We start from the raw sequence: 22,783 nt of genomic DNA, 5'->3' as shown, positions 1-22,783 counted from the left end.
TTTTATTTTTGACATCCTGGAATATTTCCCCACCGGCAATAAAGGAAGTTAACTGCTCCAACGTTTTGCAACGTTTTCCCGCTGTGCACGGTTATGCAAATGTACATGTACCTCTCCTTTAAATGTTACGTGAAAATGCATTTAATAAGGAAATTAACAGGTATGGTATATCGTACTTGCTTCGGCAGTACATATACTAAAATTGGAACGATACAGAGAAGATTAGCATGGCCCCTGCGCAAGGATGACACGCAAATTCGTGAAGCGTTCCATATTTTTAATTTCATTATCAAAATTCACGAAACAGTATGGAACGTGTAAGTTTCATATTAATTTCGACTTGATCATATTGTAATAAATTTGGAGTATGCGCTTTGGTTATAGCGCCCCGTTTTAAGGAATTCTTAGATTTGTGTGATTACTTGTCTGATAATTGGAATTTGGTGCAATATAAATATTCCTTTGCCCGAAATAATTGGCCAATGACTAGGAGCAAACTTCGCGGAGTAAAGTGTTAGTGAGTCTCCATAATGCCATGGTTCACTAGTAGTGAATTGCGACCAAAACCGAATGAATGTCCCTTTCGTAAAATAGTACATATTAAAATCTAGTGGTATACATTGGTAGCGTGACTGCAAGGACAGCACTTACGGTATTAAACCGGTAAATTACACAAGGGCATAAATAAAAAGGGACTTGGCAGAGACCGTTTATGTCGCCATGCGGGCGAATATGGTGCAGTTATATCGGCGAAATGTGCCTGGAAAGCATACATTGACTGGCCTAAGGTGGCGGAGTTAAAATAGTTCCCATTGTTAGGGAGTACTCATATATGTTCTAAGGCGTGAACGGTTGGTGGTGCGGAAACATAATGAAGCCAAAACACGCAGATGTACGGTTGATAGATAGTTGACAGTTTGGTTTATCCGTGGTCTTGCATTTAATTAGAGGAAAATTTAGGTATAGAATGGACACGTCGGGCTTTCTGATTTACAACTGAGGTTGTATGAAAGTCTTTGGAAAGTCGGGGAAACTTATGACTTCTAGCGAGAATCGCGCCAGGGTTTGACAACCGCTCGGTCAAGTAAATACCCGTGTGCGTGTAACAGTATATATTTGGCAGGTTGTGAGCTCTGTGGTCTTGCATTGATTAAAGTAAAATTTATGCATATAATGGACACGTTGGGCTTTATAATTTACAACTGAAGTTGTATGGAAGTCTTTGTAAATTTGGGGTAAACTTATGACTTCTATCGGGTATCACGCTAGTGTCTGACAACGCTCGGTCAAGTAATGACCCCTGGCTTGTAATATATTCTGCATTTCAATTTAGCCTAAATGTGTTCTTGATTATGTTACTTTGCCGTATAGAACAATTAAAAAAATTTAAATCCAGCGATGTTCGGGAGAAGAGAAATATCCCCAACTCACAACGCATACGGTTGAAATGTATTTCAAAGAAAATAAGTACCAGTAAGGTTTTTTTTTTTTTTTTGCTGTTTTTGTGAGGGAGGGGTATTTTGAGACAATATACAAAGAAATTTCAGTCACAGCACATTAACGTAACACAGAAATATGCCAATATTCTCTCACTGAGCATGTTGCCTATGTAAGCAACTACACCATACACCAATCGTTTTCTTATAAGTTCATAATATCTGTAGAGCGCCCCCTAAATAGAAGTGACGTGTTTTCAAAAACACCGAAACTTACAACGTTTAGCTGCCACTCGACTTTTTCCAACATGAACTGGTCCCCATCTTCGCTAGCCAAGGTTCCGATATGTTAACCCAATTTACACCTTGGCGGATCGAGCAGATATATTAGTGCTTTGTCCTAGGGACATTGACTGGATTTCGTGAGTTGCCTCCCTTGGGATGTAATGCCAACTAATCAATAGCGTGTAACCGTGGTACATTGTAGATGGGCCGAAAAGGGTGGAGGCAATTTACTTCAAAAGGATTCTTTGGAAGTTTAACATCGAAGGTATGACAACGTACCAAAGAAAAGCCATTACAGGTGTATTTGAGTGATGTGTATTTGTACAAGCACAGACCGACAGTGTTAAACTGCGTATGTATGGGTCGATTTAAGTTGTGTGCTCCTCTTGTCTCGATCATCTAGGAACAGGTTCAAACTTGAACAATTTAGGTTTGGTAGGATGCGGTGGTTTTCCTCTGCATGCAATTAAATTCACACGCCCAGAGCACACAAATGCCTGCTCCATCCGCCAAGGTGTAGATAGGCTTAAGATATGGAAACCTTGGCTAGCGAAGATGACTGGTCGCCTATAGTAATTTTACGTAAAATGACACATATTGGTGGTAGCTTCATAGCGGCCGTGAACCAGGTTAGATCAACCGAGCGGATGCGAATCAACGAACTACTTGTTTTTATTTGCAGCTTCTCAGTCACTGCAGTCTCATGTGAATGAGATCTCCACTGTCCTACGTGAAGCTCTGAAAGCGACCGCTTAGGGGCCATGTTCTGGAGACCTTTGAATTAGCCAAGGGAAATGCCGCTTTCATACAATTTCAAAAAGTAAACCAAATCGTTGGGAACACATTGATGAGCTTCTGCCGTACTAATCAGTCTCCCAAACGCCAAGGTAAAAGCCTTCATCTGATTGGCTGATAAAATTAGCGATTATGCTAATAACGTATGTCACCGGAACATGACCCCTAAGCGGTTCTTCTCAGAGCTTCACGTGGGCCAGTGGAGATATAATTGTAATCAAATTGCGGTCACTGCGCAGTTGGAGTGGCCTCGACTTTTTCTGTCACGAAAGTACGCTTCAGATGTATGCCGGCGCAGTAAAATCACACATTTTGTTATGCCTAAATGTCTCCGCAAGAAAAGAAACGTATTCTATTCGGACTACCTATATAACGGCATGTGGCGCAGAATGCATCTAGACGAAGAACCATTGATGTAAGTGGAGAATAAAGAGATCTACGTTTTGGTCACCTTAACGACCGTGTTTGAATGTTTAAAATATTGTAAATGATTCTTTTGTTCGTGTGGTTTCAAATTAGGCTATATGGCAAATGAAACTCATGCTAGCAACGTAATTTTAATAAGGTTTTTATGTGTATGTTTATTTTATTTTTGACATCCTGGAATATTTCCCCACCGGCAATAAAGGAAGTTAACTGCTCCAACGTTTTGCAACGTTTTCCCGCTGTGCACGGTTATGCAAATGTACATGTACCTCTCCTTTAAATGTTACGTGAAAATGCATTTAATAAGGAAATTAACAGGTATGGTATATCGTACTTGCTTCGGCAGTACATATACTAAAATTGGAACGATACAGAGAAGATTAGCATGGCCCCTGCGCAAGGATGACACGCAAATTCGTGAAGCGTTCCATATTTTTAATTTCATTATCAAAATTCACGAAACAGTATGGAACGTGTAAGTTTCATATTAATTTCGACTTGATCATATTGTAATAAATTTGGAGTATGCGCTTTGGTTATAGCGCCCCGTTTTAAGGAATTCTTAGATTTGTGTGATTACTTGTCTGATAATTGGAATTTGGTGCAATATAAATATTCCTTTGCCCGAAATAATTGGCCAATGACTAGGAGCAAACTTCGCGGAGTAAAGTGTTAGTGAGTCTCCATAATGCCATGGTTCACTAGTAGTGAATTGCGACCAAAACCGAATGAATGTCCCTTTCGTAAAATAGTACATATTAAAATCTAGTGGTATACATTGGTAGCGTGACTGCAAGGACAGCACTTACGGTATTAAACCGGTAAATTACACAAGGGCATAAATAAAAAGGGACTTGGCAGAGACCGTTTATGTCGCCATGCGGGCGAATATGGTGCAGTTATATCGGCGAAATGTGCCTGGAAAGCATACATTGACTGGCCTAAGGTGGCGGAGTTAAAATAGTTCCCATTGTTAGGGAGTACTCATATATGTTCTAAGGCGTGAACGGTTGGTGGTGCGGAAACATAATGAAGCCAAAACACGCAGATGTACGGTTGATAGATAGTTGACAGTTTGGTTTATCCGTGGTCTTGCATTTAATTAGAGGAAAATTTAGGTATAGAATGGACACGTCGGGCTTTCTGATTTACAACTGAGGTTGTATGGAAGTCTTTGGAAAGTCGGGGAAACTTATGACTTCTAGCGAGAATCGCGCCAGGGTTTGACAACCGCTCGGTCAAGTAAATACCCGTGTGCGTGTAACAGTATATATTTGGCAGGTTGTGAGCTCTGTGGTCTTGCATTGATTAAAGTAAAATTTATGCATATAATGGACACGTTGGGCTTTATAATTTACAACTGAAGTTGTATGGAAGTCTTTGTAAATTTGGGGTAAACTTATGACTTCTATCGGGTATCACGCTAGTGTCTGACAACGCTCGGTCAAGTAATGACCCCTGGCTTGTAATATATTCTGCATTTCAATTTAGCGTAAATGTGTTCTTGATTATGTTACTTTGCCGTATAGAACAATTAAAAAAATTTAAATCCAGCGATGTTCGGGAGAAGAGAAATATCCCCAACTCACAACGCATACGGTTGAAATGTATTTCAAAGAAAATAAGTACCAGTAAGGTTTTTTTTTTTTTTTTGCTGTTTTTGTGAGGGAGGGGTATTTTGAGACAATATACAAAGAAATTTCAGTCACAGCACATTAACGTAACACAGAAATATGCCAATATTCTCTCACTGAGCATGTTGCCTATGTAAGCAACTACACCATACACCAATCGTTTTCTTATAAGTTCATAATATCTGTAGAGCGCCCCCTAAATAGAAGTGACGTGTTTTCAAAAACACCGAAACTTACAACGTTTAGCTGCCACTCGACTTTTTCCAACATGAACTGGTCCCCATCTTCGCTAGCCAAGGTTCCGATATGTTAACCCAATTTACACCTTGGCGGATCGAGCAGATATATTAGTGCTTTGTCCTAGGGACATTGACTGGATTTCGTGAGTTGCCTCCCTTGGGATGTAATGCCAACTAATCAATAGCGTGTAACCGTGGTACATTGTAGATGGGCCGAAAAGGGTGGAGGCAATTTACTTCAAAAGGATTCTTTGGAAGTTTAACATCGAAGGTATGACAACGTACCAAAGAAAAGCCATTACAGGTGTATTTGAGTGATGTGTATTTGTACAAGCACAGACCGACAGTGTTAAACTGCGTATGTATGGGTCGATTTAAGTTGTGTGCTCCTCTTGTCTCGATCATCTAGGAACAGGTTCAAACTTGAACAATTTAGGTTTGGTAGGATGCGGTGGTTTTCCTCTGCATGCAATTAAATTCACACGCCCAGAGCACACAAATGCCTGCTCCATCCGCCAAGGTGTAGATAGGCTTAAGATATGGAAACCTTGGCTAGCGAAGATGACTGGTCGCCTATAGTAATTTTACGTAAAATGACACATATTGGTGGTAGCTTCATAGCGGCCGTGAACCAGGTTAGATCAACCGAGCGGATGCGAATCAACGAACTACTTGTTTTTATTTGCAGCTTCTCAGTCACTGCAGTCTCATGTGAATGAGATCTCCACTGTCCTACGTGAAGCTCTGAAAGCGACCGCTTAGGGGCCATGTTCTGGAGACCTTTGAATTAGCCAAGGGAAATGCCGCTTTCATACAATTTCAAAAAGTAAACCAAATCGTTGGGAACACATTGATGAGCTTCTGCCATACTAATCAGTCTCCCAAACGCCAAGGTAAAAGCCTTCATCTGATTGGCTGATAAAATTAGCGATTATGCTAATAACGTATGTCACCGGAACATGACCCCTAAGCGGTTCTTCTCAGAGCTTCACGTGGGCCAGTGGAGATATAATTGTAATCAAATTGCGGTCACTGCGCAGTTGGAGTGGCCTCGACTTTTTCTGTCACGAAAGTACGCTTCAGATGTATGCCGGCGCAGTAAAATCACACATTTTGTTATGCCTAAATGTCTCCGCAAGAAAAGAAACGTATTCTATTCGGACTACCTATATAACGGCATGTGGCGCAGAATGCATCTAGACGAAGAACCATTGATGTAAGTGGAGAATAAAGAGATCTACGTTTTGGTCACCTTAACGACCGTGTTTGAATGTTTAAAATATTGTAAATGATTCTTTTGTTCGTGTGGTTTCAAATTAGGCTATATGGCAAATGAAACTCATGCTAGCAACGTAATTTTAATAAGGTTTTTATGTGTATGTTTATTTTATTTTTGACATCCTGGAATATTTCCCCACCGGCAATAAAGGAAGTTAACTGCTCCAACGTTTTGCAACGTTTTCCCGCTGTGCACGGTTATGCAAATGTACATGTACCTCTCCTTTAAATGTTACGTGAAAATGCATTTAATAAGGAAATTAACAGGTATGGTATATCGTACTTGCTTCGGCAGTACATATACTAAAATTGGAACGATACAGAGAAGATTAGCATGGCCCCTGCGCAAGGATGACACGCAAATTCGTGAAGCGTTCCATATTTTTAATTTCATTATCAAAATTCACGAAACAGTATGGAACGTGTAAGTTTCATATTAATTTCGACTTGATCATATTGTAATAAATTTGGAGTATGCGCTTTGGTTATAGCGCCCCGTTTTAAGGAATTCTTAGATTTGTGTGATTACTTGTCTGATAATTGGAATTTGGTGCAATATAAATATTCCTTTGCCCGAAATAATTGGCCAATGACTAGGAGCAAACTTCGCGGAGTAAAGTGTTAGTGAGTCTCCATAATGCCATGGTTCACTAGTAGTGAATTGCGACCAAAACCGAATGAATGTCCCTTTCGTAAAATAGTACATATTAAAATCTAGTGGTATACATTGGTAGCGTGACTGCAAGGACAGCACTTACGGTATTAAACCGGTAAATTACACAAGGGCATAAATAAAAAGGGACTTGGCAGAGACCGTTTATGTCGCCATGCGGGCGAATATGGTGCAGTTATATCGGCGAAATGTGCCTGGAAAGCATACATTGACTGGCCTAAGGTGGCGGAGTTAAAATAGTTCCCATTGTTAGGGAGTACTCATATATGTTCTAAGGCGTGAACGGTTGGTGGTGCGGAAACATAATGAAGCCAAAACACGCAGATGTACGGTTGATAGATAGTTGACAGTTTGGTTTATCCGTGGTCTTGCATTTAATTAGAGGAAAATTTAGGTATAGAATGGACACGTCGGGCTTTCTGATTTACAACTGAGGTTGTATGGAAGTCTTTGGAAAGTCGGGGAAACTTATGAGTTCTAGCGAGAATCGCGCCAGGGTTTGACAACCGCTCGGTCAAGTAAATACCCGTGTGCGTGTAACAGTATATATTTGGCAGGTTGTGAGCTCTGTGGTCTTGCATTGATTAAAGTAAAATTTATGCATATAATGGACACGTTGGGCTTTATAATTTACAACTGAAGTTGTATGGAAGTCTTTGTAAATTTGGGGTAAACTTATGACTTCTATCGGGTATCACGCTAGTGTCTGACAACGCTCGGTCAAGTAATGACCCCTGGCTTGTAATATATTCTGCATTTCAATTTAGCGTAAATGTGTTCTTGATTATGTTACTTTGCCGTATAGAACAATTAAAAAAATTTAAATCCAGCGATGTTCGGGAGAAGAGAAATATCCCCAACTCACAACGCATACGGTTGAAATGTATTTCAAAGAAAATAAGTACCAGTAAGTTTTTTTTTTTTTTTTTTTTTTTTTTTTTTTTTTTTTTTTTTTTTTTTTTTTTTTTTTTTGCTGTTTTTGTGAGGGAGGGGTATTTTGAGAGAATATACAAAGAAATTTCAGTCACAGCACATTAACGTAACACAGAAATATGCCAATATTCTCTCACTGAGCATGTTTCCTATGTAAGCAACTACACCATACACCAATCGTTTTCTTATAAGTTCATAATATCTGTAGAGCGCCCCCTAAATAGAAGTGACGTGTTTTCAAAAACACCGAAACTTACAACGTTTAGCTGCCACTCGACTTTTTCCAACATGAACTGGTCCCCATCTTCGCTAGCCAAGGTTCCGATATGTTAACCCAATTTACACCTTGGCGGATCGAGCAGATATATTAGTGCTTTGTCCTAGGGACATTGACTGGATTTCGTGAGTTGCCTCCCTTGGGATGTAATGCCAAATAATCAATAGCGTGTAACCGTGGTACATTGTAGATGGGCCGAAAAGGGTGGAGGCAATTTACTTCAAAAGGATTCTTTGGAAGTTTAACATCGAAGGTATGACAACGTACCAAAGAAAAGCCATTACAGGTGTATTTGAGTGATGTGTATTTGTACAAGCACAGACCGACAGTGTTAAACTGCGTATGTATGGGTCGATTTAAGTTGTGTGCTCCTCTTGTCTCGATCATCTAGGAACAGGTTCAAACTTGAACAATTTAGGTTTGGTAGGATGCGGTGGTTTTCCTCTGCATGCAATTAAATTCACACGCCCAGAGCACACAAATGCCTGCTCCATCCGCCAAGGTGTAGATAGGCTTAAGATATGGAAACCTTGGCTAGCGAAGATGACTGGTCGCCTATAGTAATTTTACGTAAAATGACACATATTGGTGGTAGCTTCATAGCGGCCGTGAACCAGGTTAGATCAACCGAGCGGATGCGAATCAACGAACTACTTGTTTTTATTTGCAGCTTCTCAGTCACTGCAGTCTCATGTGAATGAGATCTCCACTGTCCTACGTGAAGCTCTGAAAGCGACCGCTTAGGGGCCATGTTCTGGAGACCTTTGAATTAGCCAAGGGAAATGCCGCTTTCATACAATTTCAAAAAGTAAACCAAATCGTTGGGAACACATTGATGAGCTTCTGCCGTACTAATCAGTCTCCCAAACGCCAAGGTAAAAGCCTTCATCTGATTGGCTGATAAAATTAGCGATTATGCTAATAACGTATGTCACCGGAACATGACCCCTAAGCGGTTCTTCTCAGAGCTTCACGTGGGCCAGTGGAGATATAATTGTAATCAAATTGCGGTCACTGCGCAGTTGGAGTGGCCTCGACTTTTTCTGTCACGAAAGTACGCTTCAGATGTATGCCGGCGCAGTAAAATCACACATTTTGTTATGCCTAAATGTCTCCGCAAGAAAAGAAACGTATTCTATTCGGACTACCTATATAACGGCATGTGGCGCAGAATGCATCTAGACGAAGAACCATTGATGTAAGTGGAGAATAAAGAGATCTACGTTTTGGTCACCTTAACGACCGTGTTTGAATGTTTAAAATATTGTAAATGATTCTTTTGTTCGTGTGGTTTCAAATTAGGCTATATGGCAAATGAAACTCATGCTAGCAACGTAATTTTAATAAGGTTTTTATGTGTATGTTTATTTTATTTTTGACATCCTGGAATATTTCCCCACCGGCAATAAAGGAAGTTAACTGCTCCAACGTTTTGCAACGTTTTCCCGCTGTGCACGGTTATGCAAATGTACATGTACCTCTCCTTTAAATGTTACGTGAAAATGCATTTAATAAGGAAATTAACAGGTATGGTATATCGTACTTGCTTCGGCAGTACATATACTAAAATTGGAACGATACAGAGAAGATTAGCATGGCCCCTGCGCAAGGATGACACGCAAATTCGTGAAGCGTTCCATATTTTTAATTTCATTATCAAAATTCACGAAACAGTATGGAACGTGTAAGTTTCATATTAATTTCGACTTGATCATATTGTAATAAATTTGGAGTATGCGCTTTGGTTATAGCGCCCCGTTTTAAGGAATTCTTAGATTTGTGTGATTACTTGTCTGATAATTGGAATTTGGTGCAATATAAATATTCCTTTGCCCGAAATAATTGGCCAATGACTAGGAGCAAACTTCGCGGAGTAAAGTGTTAGTGAGTCTCCATAATGCCATGGTTCACTAGTAGTGAATTGCGACCAAAACCGAATGAATGTCCCTTTCGTAAAATAGTACATATTAAAATCTAGTGGTATACATTGGTAGCGTGACTGCAAGGACAGCACTTACGGTATTAAACCGGTAAATTACACAAGGGCATAAATAAAAAGGGACTTGGCAGAGACCGTTTATGTCGCCATGCGGGCGAATATGGTGCAGTTATATCGGCGAAATGTGCCTGGAAAGCATACATTGACTGGCCTAAGGTGGCGGAGTTAAAATAGTTCCCATTGTTAGGGAGTACTCATATATGTTCTAAGGCGTGAACGGTTGGTGGTGCGGAAACATAATGAAGCCAAAACACGCAGATGTACGGTTGATAGATAGTTGACAGTTTGGTTTATCCGTGGTCTTGCATTTAATTAGAGGAAAATTTAGGTATAGAATGGACACGTCGGGCTTTCTGATTTACAACTGAGGTTGTATGGAAGTCTTTGGAAAGTCGGGGAAACTTATGACTTCTAGCGAGAATCGCGCCAGGGTTTGACAACCGCTCGGTCAAGTAAATACCCGTGTGCGTGTAACAGTATATATTTGGCAGGTTGTGAGCTCTGTGGTCTTGCATTGATTAAAGTAAAATTTATGCATATAATGGACACGTTGGGCTTTATAATTTACAACTGAAGTTGTATGGAAGTCTTTGTAAATTTGGGGTAAACTTATGACTTCTATCGGGTATCACGCTAGTGTCTGACAACGCTCGGTCAAGTAATGACCCCTGGCTTGTAATATATTCTGCATTTCAATTTAGCGTAAATGTGTTCTTGATTATGTTACTTTGCCGTATAGAACAATTAAAAAAATTTAAATCCAGCGATGTTCGGGAGAAGAGAAATATCCCCAACTCACAACGCATACGGTTGAAATGTATTTCAAAGAAAATAAGTACCAGTAAGGTTTTTTTTTTTTTTTTTTTTTTTTTTTTTGCTGTTTTTGTGAGGGAGGGGTATTTTGAGACAATATACAAAGAAATTTCAGTCACAGCACATTAACGTAACACAGAAATATGCCAATATTCTCTCACTGAGCATGTTGCCTATGTAAGCAACTACACCATACACCAATCGTTTTCTTATAAGTTCATAATATCTGTAGAGCGCCCCCTAAATAGAAGTGACGTGTTTTCAAAAACACCGAAACTTACAACGTTTAGCTGCCACTCGACTTTTTCCAACATGAACTGGTCCCCATCTTCGCTAGCCAAGGTTCCGATATGTTAACCCAATTTACACCTTGGCGGATCGAGCAGATATATTAGTGCTTTGTCCTAGGGACATTGACTGGATTTCGTGAGTTGCCTCCCTTGGGATGTAATGCCAACTAATCAATAGCGTGTAACCGTGGTACATTGTAGATGGGCCGAAAAGGGTGGAGGCAATTTACTTCAAAAGGATTCTTTGGAAGTTTAACATCGAAGGTATGACAACGTACCAAAGAAAAGCCATTACAGGTGTATTTGAGTGATGTGTATTTGTACAAGCACAGACCGACAGTGTTAAACTGCGTATGTATGGGTCGATTTAAGTTGTGTGCTCCTCTTGTCTCGATCATCTAGGAACAGGTTCAAACTTGAACAATTTAGGTTTGGTAGGATGCGGTGGTTTTCCTCTGCATGCAATTAAATTCACACGCCCAGAGCACACAAATGCCTGCTCCATCCGCCAAGGTGTAGATAGGCTTAAGATATGGAAACCTTGGCTAGCGAAGATGACTGGTCGCCTATAGTAATTTTACGTAAAATGACACATATTGGTGGTAGCTTCATAGCGGCCGTGAACCAGGTTAGATCAACCGAGCGGATGCGAATCAACGAACTACTTGTTTTTATTTGCAGCTTCTCAGTCACTGCAGTCTCATGTGAATGAGATCTCCACTGTCCTACGTGAAGCTCTGAAAGCGACCGCTTAGGGGCCATGTTCTGGAGACCTTTGAATTAGCCAAGGGAAATGCCGCTTTCATACAATTTCAAAAAGTAAACCAAATCGTTGGGAACACATTGATGAGCTTCTGCCGTACTAATCAGTCTCCCAAACGCCAAGGTAAAAGCCTTCATCTGATTGGCTGATAAAATTAGCGATTATGCTAATAACGTATGTCACCGGAACATGACCCCTAAGCGGTTCTTCTCAGAGCTTCACGTGGGCCAGTGGAGATATAATTGTAATCAAATTGCGGTCACTGCGCAGTTGGAGTGGCCTCGACTTTTTCTGCCACGAAAGTACGCTTCAGATGTATGCCGGCGCAGTAAAATCACACATTTTGTTATGCCTAAATGTCTCCGCAAGAAAAGAAACGTATTCTATTCGGACTACCTATATAACGGCATGTGGCGCAGAATGCATCTAGACGAAGAACCATTGATGTAAGTGGAGAATAAAGAGATCTACGTTTTGGTCACCTTAACGACCGTGTTTGAATGTTTAAAATATTGTAAATGATTCTTTTGTTCGTGTGGTTTCAAATTAGGCTATATGGCAAATGAAACTCATGCTAGCAACGTAATTTTAATAAGGTTTTTATGTGTATGTTTATTTTATTTTTGACATCCTGGAATATTTCCCCACCGGCAATAAAGGAAGTTAACTGCTCCAACGTTTTGCAACGTTTTCCCGCTGTGCACGGTTATGCAAATGTACATGTACCTCTCCTTTAAATGTTACGTGAAAATGCATTTAATAAGGAAATTAACAGGTATGGTATATCGTACTTGCTTCGGCAGTACATATACTAAAATTGGAACGATACAGAGAAGATTAGCATGGCCCCTGCGCAAGGATGACACGCAAATTCGTGAAGCGTTCCATATTTTTAATTTCATTATCAAAATTCACGAAACAGTATGGAACGTGTAAGTTTCATATTAATTTCGACTTGATCATATTGTAATAAATTTGGAGTATGCGCTTTGGTTATAGCGCCCCGTTTTAAGGAATTCTTAGATTTGTGTGATTACTTGTCTGATAATTGGAATTTGGTGCAATATAAATATTCCTTTGCCCGAAATAATTGGCCAATGACTAGGAGCAAACTTCGCGGAGTAAAGTGTTAGTGAGTCTCCATAATGCCATGGTTCACTAGTAGTGAATTGCGACCAAAACCGAATGAATGTCCCTTTCGTAAAATAGTACATATTAAAATCTAGTGGTATACATTGGTAGCGTGACTGCAAGGACAGCACTTACGGTATTAAACCGGTAAATTACACAAGGGCATAAATAAAAAGGGACTTGGCAGAGACCGTTTATGTCGCCATGCGGGCGAATATGGTGCAGTTATATCGGCGAAATGTGCCTGGAAAGCATACATTGACTGGCCTAAGGTGGCGGAGTTAAAATAGTTCCCATTGTTAGGGAGTACTCATATATGTTCTAAGGCGTGAACGGTTGGTGGTGCGGAAACATAATGAAGCCAAAACACGCAGATGTACGGTTGATAGATAGTTGACAGTTTGGTTTATCCGTGGTCTTGCATTTAATTAGAGGAAAATTTAGGTATAGAATGGACACGTCGGGCTTTCTGATTTACAACTGAGGTTGTATGGAAGTCTTTGGAAAGTCGGGGAAACTTATGACTTCTAGCGAGAATCGCGCCAGGGTTTGACAACCGCTCGGTCAAGTAAATACCCGTGTGCGTGTAACAGTATATATTTGGCAGGTTGTGAGCTCTGTGGTCTTGCATTGATTAAAGTAAAATTTATGCATATAATGGACACGTTGGGCTTTATAATTTACAACTGAAGTTGTATGGAAGTCTTTGTAAATTTGGGGTAAACTTATGACTTCTATCGGGTATCACGCTAGTGTCTGACAACGCTCGGTCAAGTAATGACCCCTGGCTTGTAATATATTCTGCATTTCAATTTAGCGTAAATGTGTTCTTGATTATGTTACTTTGCCGTATAGAACAATTAAAAAAATTTAAATCCAGCGATGTTCGGGAGAAGAGAAATATCCCCAACTCACAACGCATACGGTTGAAATGTATTTCAAAGAAAATAAGTACCAGTAAGGTTTTTTTTTTTTTTTTTTTTTTTTTTTTGCTGTTTTTGTGAGGGAGGGGTATTTTGAGACAATATACAAAGAAATTTCAGTCACAGCACATTAACGTAACACAGAAATATGCCAATATTCTCTCACTGAGCATGTTGCCTATGTAAGCAACTACACCATACACCAATCGTTTTCTTATAAGTTCATAATATCTGTAGAGCGCCCCCTAAATAGAAGTGACGTGTTTTCAAAAACACCGAAACTTACAACGTTTAGCTGCCACTCGACTTTTTCCAACATGAACTGGTCCCCATCTTCGCTAGCCAAGGTTCCGATATGTTAACCCAATTTACACCTTGGCGGATCGAGCAGATATATTAGTGCTTTGTCCTAGGGACATTGACTGGATTTCGTGAGTTGCCTCCCTTGGGATGTAATGCCAACTAATCAATAGCGTGTAACCGTGGTACATTGTAGATGGGCCGAAAAGGGTGGAGGCAATTTACTTCAAAAGGATTCTTTGGAAGTTTAACATCGAAGGTATGACAACGTACCAAAGAAAAGCCATTACAGGTGTATTTGAGTGATGTGTATTTGTACAAGCACAGACCGACAGTGTTAAACTGCGTATGTATGGGTCGATTTAAGTTGTGTGCTCCTCTTGTCTCGATCATCTAGGAACAGGTTCAAACTTGAACAATTTAGGTTTGGTAGGATGCGGTGGTTTTCCTCTGCATGCAATTAAATTCACACGCCCAGAGCACACAAATGCCTGCTCCATCCGCCAAGGTGTAGATAGGCTTAAGATATGGAAACCTTGGCTAGCGAAGATGACTGGTCGCCTATAGTAATTTTACGTAAAATGACACATATTGGTGGTAGCTTCATAGCGGCCGTGAACCAGGTTAGATCAACCGAGCGGATGCGAATCAACGAACTACTTGTTTTTATTTGCAGCTTCTCAGTCACTGCAGTCTCATGTGAATGAGATCTCCACTGTCCTACGTGAAGCTCTGAAAGCGACCGCTTAGGGGCCATGTTCTGGAGACCTTTGAATTAGCCAAGGGAAATGCCGCTTTCATACAATTTCAAAAAGTAAACCAAATCGTTGGGAACACATTGATGAGCTTCTGCCGTACTAATCAGTCTCCCAAACGCCAAGGTAAAAGCCTTCATCTGATTGGCTGATAAAATTAGCGATTATGCTAATAACGTATGTCACCGGAACATGACCCCTAAGCGGTTCTTCTCAGAGCTTCACGTGGGCCAGTGGAGATATAATTGTAATCAAATTGCGGTCACTGCGCAGTTGGAGTGGCCTCGACTTTTTCTGTCACGAAAGTACGCTTCAGATGTATGCCGGCGCAGTAAAATCACACATTTTGTTATGCCTAAATGTCTCCGCAAGAAAAGAAACGTATTCTATTCGGACTACCTATATAACGGCATGTGGCGCAGAATGCATCTAGACGAAGAACCATTGATGTAAGTGGAGAATAAAGAGATCTACGTTTTGGTCACCTTAACGACCGTGTTTGAATGTTTAAAATATTGTAAATGATTCTTTTGTTCGTGTGGTTTCAAATTAGGCTATATGGCAAATGAAACTCATGCTAGCAACGTAATTTTAATAAGGTTTTTATGTGTATGTTTATTTTATTTTTGACATCCTGGAATATTTCCCCACCGGCAATAAAGGAAGTTAACTGCTCCAACGTTTTGCAACGTTTTCCCGCTGTGCACGGTTATGCAAATGTACATGTACCTCTCCTTTAAATGTTACGTGAAAATGCATTTAATAAGGAAATTAACAGGTATGGTATATCGTACTTGCTTCGGCAGTACATATACTAAAATTGGAACGATACAGAGAAGATTAGCATGGCCCCTGCGCAAGGATGACACGCAAATTCGTGAAGCGTTCCATATTTTTAATTTCATTATCAAAATTCACGAAACAGTATGGAACGTGTAAGTTTCATATTAATTTCGACTTGATCATATTGTAATAAATTTGGAGTATGCGCTTTGGTTATAGCGCCCCGTTTTAAGGAATTCTTAGATTTGTGTGATTACTTGTCTGATAATTGGAATTTGGTGCAATATAAATATTCCTTTGCCCGAAATAATTGGCCAATGACTAGGAGCAAACTTCGCGGAGTAAAGTGTTAGTGAGTCTCCATAATGCCATGGTTCACTAGTAGTGAATTGCGACCAAAACCGAATGAATGTCCCTTTCGTAAAATAGTACATATTAAAATCTAGTGGTATACATTGGTAGCGTGACTGCAAGGACAGCACTTACGGTATTAAACCGGTAAATTACACAAGGGCATAAATAAAAAGGGACTTGGCAGAGACCGTTTATGTCGCCATGCGGGCGAATATGGTGCAGTTATATCGGCGAAATGTGCCTGGAAAGCATACATTGACTGGCCTAAGGTGGCGGAGTTAAAATAGTTCCCATTGTTAGGGAGTACTCATATATGTTCTAAGGCGTGAACGGTTGGTGGTGCGGAAACATAATGAAGCCAAAACACGCAGATGTACGGTTGATAGATAGTTGACAGTTTGGTTTATCCGTGGTCTTGCATTTAATTAGAGGAAAATTTAGGTATAGAATGGACACGTCGGGCTTTCTGATTTACAACTGAGGTTGTATGGAAGTCTTTGGAAAGTCGGGGAAACTTATGACTTCTAGCGAGAATCGCGCCAGGGTTTGACAACCGCTCGGTCAAGTAAATACCCGTGTGCGTGTAACAGTATATATTTGGCAGGTTGTGAGCTCTGTGGTCTTGCATTGATTAAAGTAAAATTTATGCATATAATGGACACGTTGGGCTTTATAATTTACAACTGAAGTTGTATGGAAGTCTTTGTAAATTTGGGGTAAACTTATGACTTCTATCGGGTATCACGCTAGTGTCTGACAACGCTCGGTCAAGTAATGACCCCTGGCTTGTAATATATTCTGCATTTCAATTTAGCGTAAATGTGTTCTTGATTATGTTACTTTGCCGTATAGAACAATTAAAAAAATTTAAATCCAGCGATGTTCGGGAGAAGAGAAATATCCCCAACTCACAACGCATACGGTTGAAATGTATTTCAAAGAAAATAAGTACCAGTAAGGTTTTTTTTTTTTTTTTTTTTTTTTTTTTGCTGTTTTTGTGAGGGAGGGGTATTTTGAGACAATATACAAAGAAATTTCAGTCACAGCACATTAACGTAACACAGAAATATGCCAATATTCTCTCACTGAGCATGTTGCCTATGTAAGCAACTACACCATACACCAATCGTTTTCTTATAAGTTCATAATATCTGTAGAGCGCCCCCTAAATAGAAGTGACGTGTTTTCAAAAACACCGAAACTTACAACGTTTAGCTGCCACTCGACTTTTTCCAACATGAACTGGTCCCCATCTTCGCTAGCCAAGGTTCCGATATGTTAACCCAATTTACACCTTGGCGGATCGAGCAGATATATTAGTGCTTTGTCCTAGGGACATTGACTGGATTTCGTGAGTTGCCTCCCTTGGGATGTAATGCCAACTAATCAATAGCGTGTAACCGTGGTACATTGTAGATGGGCCGAAAAGGGTGGAGGCAATTTACTTCAAAAGGATTCTTTGGAAGTTTAACATCGAAGGTATGACAACGTACCAAAGAAAAGCCATTACAGGTGTATTTGAGTGATGTGTATTTGTACAAGCACAGACCGACAGTGTTAAACTGCGTATGTATGGGTCGATTTAAGTTGTGTGCTCCTCTTGTCTCGATCATCTAGGAACAGGTTCAAACTTGAACAATTTAGGTTTGGTAGGATGCGGTGGTTTTCCTCTGCATGCAATTAAATTCACACGCCCAGAGCACACAAATGCCTGCTCCATCCGCCAAGGTGTAGATAGGCTTAAGATATGGAAACCTTGGCTAGCGAAGATGACTGGTCGCCTATAGTAATTTTACGTAAAATGACACATATTGGTGGTAGCTTCATAGCGGCCGTGAACCAGGTTAGATCAACCGAGCGGATGCGAATCAACGAACTACTTGTTTTTATTTGCAGCTTCTCAGTCACTGCAGTCTCATGTGAATGAGATCTCCACTGTCCTACGTGAAGCTCTGAAAGCGACCGCTTAGGGGCCATGTTCTGGAGACCTTTGAATTAGCCAAGGGAAATGCCGCTTTCATACAATTTCAAAAAGTAAACCAAATCGTTGGGAACACATTGATGAGCTTCTGCCGTACTAATCAGTCTCCCAAACGCCAAGGTAAAAGCCTTCATCTGATTGGCTGATAAAATTAGCGATTATGCTAATAACGTATGTCACCGGAACATGACCCCTAAGCGGTTCTTCTCAGAGCTTCACGTGGGCCAGTGGAGATATAATTGTAATCAAATTGCGGTCACTGCGCAGTTGGAGTGGCCTCGACTTTTTCTGTCACGAAAGTACGCTTCAGATGTATGCCGGCGCAGTAAAATCACACATTTTGTTATGCCTAAATGTCTCCGCAAGAAAAGAAACGTATTCTATTCGGACTACCTATATAACGGCATGTGGCGCAGAATGCATCTAGACGAAGAACCATTGATGTAAGTGGAGAATAAAGAGATCTACGTTTTGGTCACCTTAACGACCGTGTTTGAATGTTTAAAATATTGTAAATGATTCTTTTGTTCGTGTGGTTTCAAATTAGGCTATATGGCAAATGAAACTCATGCTAGCAACGTAATTTTAATAAGGTTTTTATGTGTATGTTTATTTTATTTTTGACATCCTGGAATATTTCCCCACCGGCAATAAAGGAAGTTAACTGCTCCAACGTTTTGCAACGTTTTCCCGCTGTGCACGGTTATGCAAATGTACATGTACCTCTCCTTTAAATGTTACGTGAAAATGCATTTAATAAGGAAATTAACAGGTATGGTATATCGTACTTGCTTCGGCAGTACATATACTAAAATTGGAACGATACAGAGAAGATTAGCATGGCCCCTGCGCAAGGATGACACGCAAATTCGTGAAGCGTTCCATATTTTTAATTTCATTATCAAAATTCACGAAACAGTATGGAACGTGTAAGTTTCATATTAATTTCGACTTGATCATATTGTAATAAATTTGGAGTATGCGCTTTGGTTATAGCGCCCCGTTTTAAGGAATTCTTAGATTTGTGTGATTACTTGTCTGATAATTGGAATTTGGTGCAATATAAATATTCCTTTGCCCGAAATAATTGGCCAATGACTAGGAGCAAACTTCGCGGAGTAAAGTGTTAGTGAGTCTCCATAATGCCATGGTTCACTAGTAGTGAATTGCGACCAAAACCGAATGAATGTCCCTTTCGTAAAATAGTACATATTAAAATCTAGTGGTATACATTGGTAGCGTGACTGCAAGGACAGCACTTACGGTATTAAACCGGTAAATTACACAAGGGCATAAATAAAAAGGGACTTGGCAGAGACCGTTTATGTCGCCATGCGGGCGAATATGGTGCAGTTATATCGGCGAAATGTGCCTGGAAAGCATACATTGACTGGCCTAAGGTGGCGGAGTTAAAATAGTTCCCATTGTTAGGGAGTACTCATATATGTTCTAAGGCGTGAACGGTTGGTGGTGCGGAAACATAATGAAGCCAAAACACGCAGATGTACGGTTGATAGATAGTTGACAGTTTGGTTTATCCGTGGTCTTGCATTTAATTAGAGGAAAATTTAGGTATAGAATGGACACGTCGGGCTTTCTGATTTACAACTGAGGTTGTATGGAAGTCTTTGGAAAGTCGGGGAAACTTATGACTTCTAGCGAGAATCGCGCCAGGGTTTGACAACCGCTCGGTCAAGTAAATACCCGTGTGCGTGTAACAGTATATATTTGGCAGGTTGTGAGCTCTGTGGTCTTGCATTGATTAAAGTAAAATTTATGCATATAATGGACACGTTGGGCTTTATAATTTACAACTGAAGTTGTATGGAAGTCTTTGTAAATTTGGGGTAAACTTATGACTTCTATCGGGTATCACGCTAGTGTCTGACAACGCTCGGTCAAGTAATGACCCCTGGCTTGTAATATATTCTGCATTTCAATTTAGCGTAAATGTGTTCTTGATTATGTTACTTTGCCGTATAGAACAATTAAAAAAATTTAAATCCAGCGATGTTCGGGAGAAGAGAAATATCCCCAACTCACAACGCATACGGTTGAAATGTATTTCAAAGAAAATAAGTACCAGTAATTTTTTTTTTTTTTTTTTTTTTTTTTTTTTTTTTTTTTTTTTTTTTTTTTTTTTTTTTTTTTGCTGTTTTTGTGAGGGAGGGGTATTTTGAGACAATATACAAAGAAATTTCAGTCACAGCACATTAACGTAACACAGAAATATGCCAATATTCTCTCACTGAGCATGTTGCCTATGTAAGCAACTACACCATACACCAATCGTTTTCTTATAAGTTCATAATATCTGTAGAGCGCCCCCTAAATAGAAGTGACGTGTTTTCAAAAACACCGAAACTTACAACGTTTAGCTGCCACTCGACTTTTTCCAACATGAACTGGTCCCCATCTTCGCTAGCCAAGGTTCCGATATGTTAACCCAATTTACACCTTGGCGGATCGAGCAGATATATTAGTGCTTTGTCCTAGGGACATTGACTGGATTTCGTGAGTTGCCTCCCTTGGGATGTAATGCCAACTAATCAATAGCGTGTAACCGTGGTACATTGTAGATGGGCCGAAAAGGGTGGAGGCAATTTACTTCAAAAGGATTCTTTGGAAGTTTAACATCGAAGGTATGACAACGTACCAAAGAAAAGCCATTACAGGTGTATTTGAGTGATGTGTATTTGTACAAGCACAGACCGACAGTGTTAAACTGCGTATGTATGGGTCGATTTAAGTTGTGTGCTCCTCTTGTCTCGATCATCTAGGAACAGGTTCAAACTTGAACAATTTAGGTTTGGTAGGATGCGGTGGTTTTCCTCTGCATGCAATTAAATTCACACGCCCAGAGCACACAAATGCCTGCTCCATCCGCCAAGGTGTAGATAGGCTTAAGATATGGAAACCTTGGCTAGCGAAGATGACTGGTCGCCTATAGTAATTTTACGTAAAATGACACATATTGGTGGTAGCTTCATAGCGGCCGTGAACCAGGTTAGATCAACCGAGCGGATGCGAATCAACGAACTACTTGTTTTTATTTGCAGCTTCTCAGTCACTGCAGTCTCATGTGAATGAGATCTCCACTGTCCTACGTGAAGCTCTGAAAGCGACCGCTTAGGGGCCATGTTCTGGAGACCTTTGAATTAGCCAAGGGAAATGCCGCTTTCATACAATTTCAAAAAGTAAACCAAATCGTTGGGAACACATTGATGAGCTTCTGCCGTACTAATCAGTCTCCCAAACGCCAAGGTAAAAGCCTTCATCTGATTGGCTGATAAAATTAGCGATTATGCTAATAACGTATGTCACCGGAACATGACCCCTAAGCGGTTCTTCTCAGAGCTTCACGTGGGCCAGTGGAGATATAATTGTAATCAAATTGCGGTCACTGCGCAGTTGGAGTGGCCTCGACTTTTTCTGTCACGAAAGTACGCTTCAGATGTATGCCGGCGCAGTAAAATCACACATTTTGTTATGCCTAAATGTCTCCGCAAGAAAAGAAACGTATTCTATTCGGACTACCTATATAACGGCATGTGGCGCAGAATGCATCTAGACGAAGAACCATTGATGTAAGTGGAGAATAAAGAGATCTACGTTTTGGTCACCTTAACGACCGTGTTTGATTGTTTAAAATATTGTAAATGATTCTTTTGTTCGTGTGGTTTCAAATTAGGCTATATGGCAAATGAAACTCATGCTAGCAACGTAATTTTAATAAGGATTTATGTGTATGTTTATTTTATTTTTGACATCCTGGAATATTTCCCCACCGGCAATAAAGGAAGTTAACTGCTCCAACGTTTTTCAACGTTTTCCCGCTGTGCACGGTTATGCAAATGTACATGTACCTCTCCTTTAAATGTTACGTGAAAATGCATTTAATAAGGAAATTAACAGGTATGGTATATCGTACTTGCTTCGGCAGTACATATACTAAAATTGGAACGATACAGAGAAGATTAGCATGGCCCCTGCGCAAGGATGACACGCAAATTCGTGAAGCGTTCCATATTTTTAATTTCATTATCAAAATTCACGAAACAGTATGGAACGTGTAAGTTTCATATTAATTTCGACTTGATCATTTTGTAATAAATTTGGAGTATGCGCTTTGGTTATAGCGCCCCGTTTTAAGGAATTCTTAGATTTGTGTGATTACTTGTCTGATAATTGGAATTTGGTGCAATATAAATATTCCTTTGCCCGAAATAATTGGCCAATGACTAGGAGCAAACTTCGCGGAGTAAAGTGTTAGTGAGTCTCCATAATGCCATGGTTCACTAGTAGTGAATTGCGACCAAAACCGAATGAATGTCCCTTTCGTAAAATAGTACATATTAAAATCTAGTGGTATACATTGGTAGCGTGACTGCAAGGACAGCACTTACGGTATTAAACCGGTAAATTACACAAGGGCATAAATAAAAAGGGACTTGGCAGAGACCGTTTATGTCGCCATGCGGGCGAATATGGTGCAGTTATATCGGCGAAATGTGCCTGGAAAGCATACATTGACTGGCCTAAGGTGGCGGAGTTAAAATAGTTCCCATTGTTAGGGAGTACTCATATATGTTCTAAGGCGTGAACGGTTGGTGGTGCGGAAACATAATGAAGCCAAAACACGCAGATGTACGGTTGATAGATAGTTGACAGTTTGGTTTATCCGTGGTCTTGCATTTAATTAGAGGAAAATTTAG

At 40.1% G+C, this 22,783-nt stretch overlaps 8 non-coding genes across 8 annotated transcripts; all 8 read left to right on the top strand.

Annotated features, from left to right (window-relative positions):
* Nucleotides 1–172: 172 nt before the first annotated feature.
* LOC149780627 (U6 spliceosomal RNA) lies at nucleotides 173–279 on the top strand. Its single transcript, XR_016415263.1, has one exon. It is a non-coding gene; the product is annotated as a U6 spliceosomal RNA (small nuclear RNA).
* Nucleotides 280–3,272: 2,993 nt separating this feature from the next.
* LOC149780626 (U6 spliceosomal RNA) lies at nucleotides 3,273–3,379 on the top strand. Its single transcript, XR_016415262.1, has one exon. It is a non-coding gene; the product is annotated as a U6 spliceosomal RNA (small nuclear RNA).
* Nucleotides 3,380–6,372: 2,993 nt separating this feature from the next.
* Nucleotides 6,373–6,479, top strand: LOC149780625 (U6 spliceosomal RNA). Its single transcript, XR_016415261.1, has one exon. It is a non-coding gene; the product is annotated as a U6 spliceosomal RNA (small nuclear RNA).
* Nucleotides 6,480–9,515: 3,036 nt separating this feature from the next.
* Nucleotides 9,516–9,622, top strand: LOC149780624 (U6 spliceosomal RNA). The gene has a single exon (XR_016415260.1). It is a non-coding gene; the product is annotated as a U6 spliceosomal RNA (small nuclear RNA).
* A 3,006-nt stretch (nucleotides 9,623–12,628) lies between these two features.
* Nucleotides 12,629–12,735, top strand: LOC149780623 (U6 spliceosomal RNA). Its single transcript, XR_016415258.1, has one exon. It is a non-coding gene; the product is annotated as a U6 spliceosomal RNA (small nuclear RNA).
* A 3,005-nt stretch (nucleotides 12,736–15,740) lies between these two features.
* LOC149780622 (U6 spliceosomal RNA) lies at nucleotides 15,741–15,847 on the top strand. The gene has a single exon (XR_016415257.1). It is a non-coding gene; the product is annotated as a U6 spliceosomal RNA (small nuclear RNA).
* A 3,005-nt stretch (nucleotides 15,848–18,852) lies between these two features.
* LOC149780621 (U6 spliceosomal RNA) lies at nucleotides 18,853–18,959 on the top strand. The gene has a single exon (XR_016415256.1). It is a non-coding gene; the product is annotated as a U6 spliceosomal RNA (small nuclear RNA).
* A 3,036-nt stretch (nucleotides 18,960–21,995) lies between these two features.
* Nucleotides 21,996–22,102, top strand: LOC149780620 (U6 spliceosomal RNA). The gene has a single exon (XR_016415255.1). It is a non-coding gene; the product is annotated as a U6 spliceosomal RNA (small nuclear RNA).
* Nucleotides 22,103–22,783: the final 681 nt, after the last annotated feature.

The sequence above is a fragment of the Sinohyriopsis cumingii genome, chromosome 16 (genome assembly GCF_028554795.1).
Source record: "Sinohyriopsis cumingii isolate HCF-2022 chromosome 16, ASM2855479v2, whole genome shotgun sequence".
Classification (NCBI taxonomy): domain Eukaryota; kingdom Metazoa; phylum Mollusca; class Bivalvia; order Unionida; family Unionidae; genus Sinohyriopsis; species Sinohyriopsis cumingii.
The sequence above is the reverse complement of the archived record's forward strand: the minus strand, read 5'-3'. Positions and strand labels throughout refer to the sequence as shown.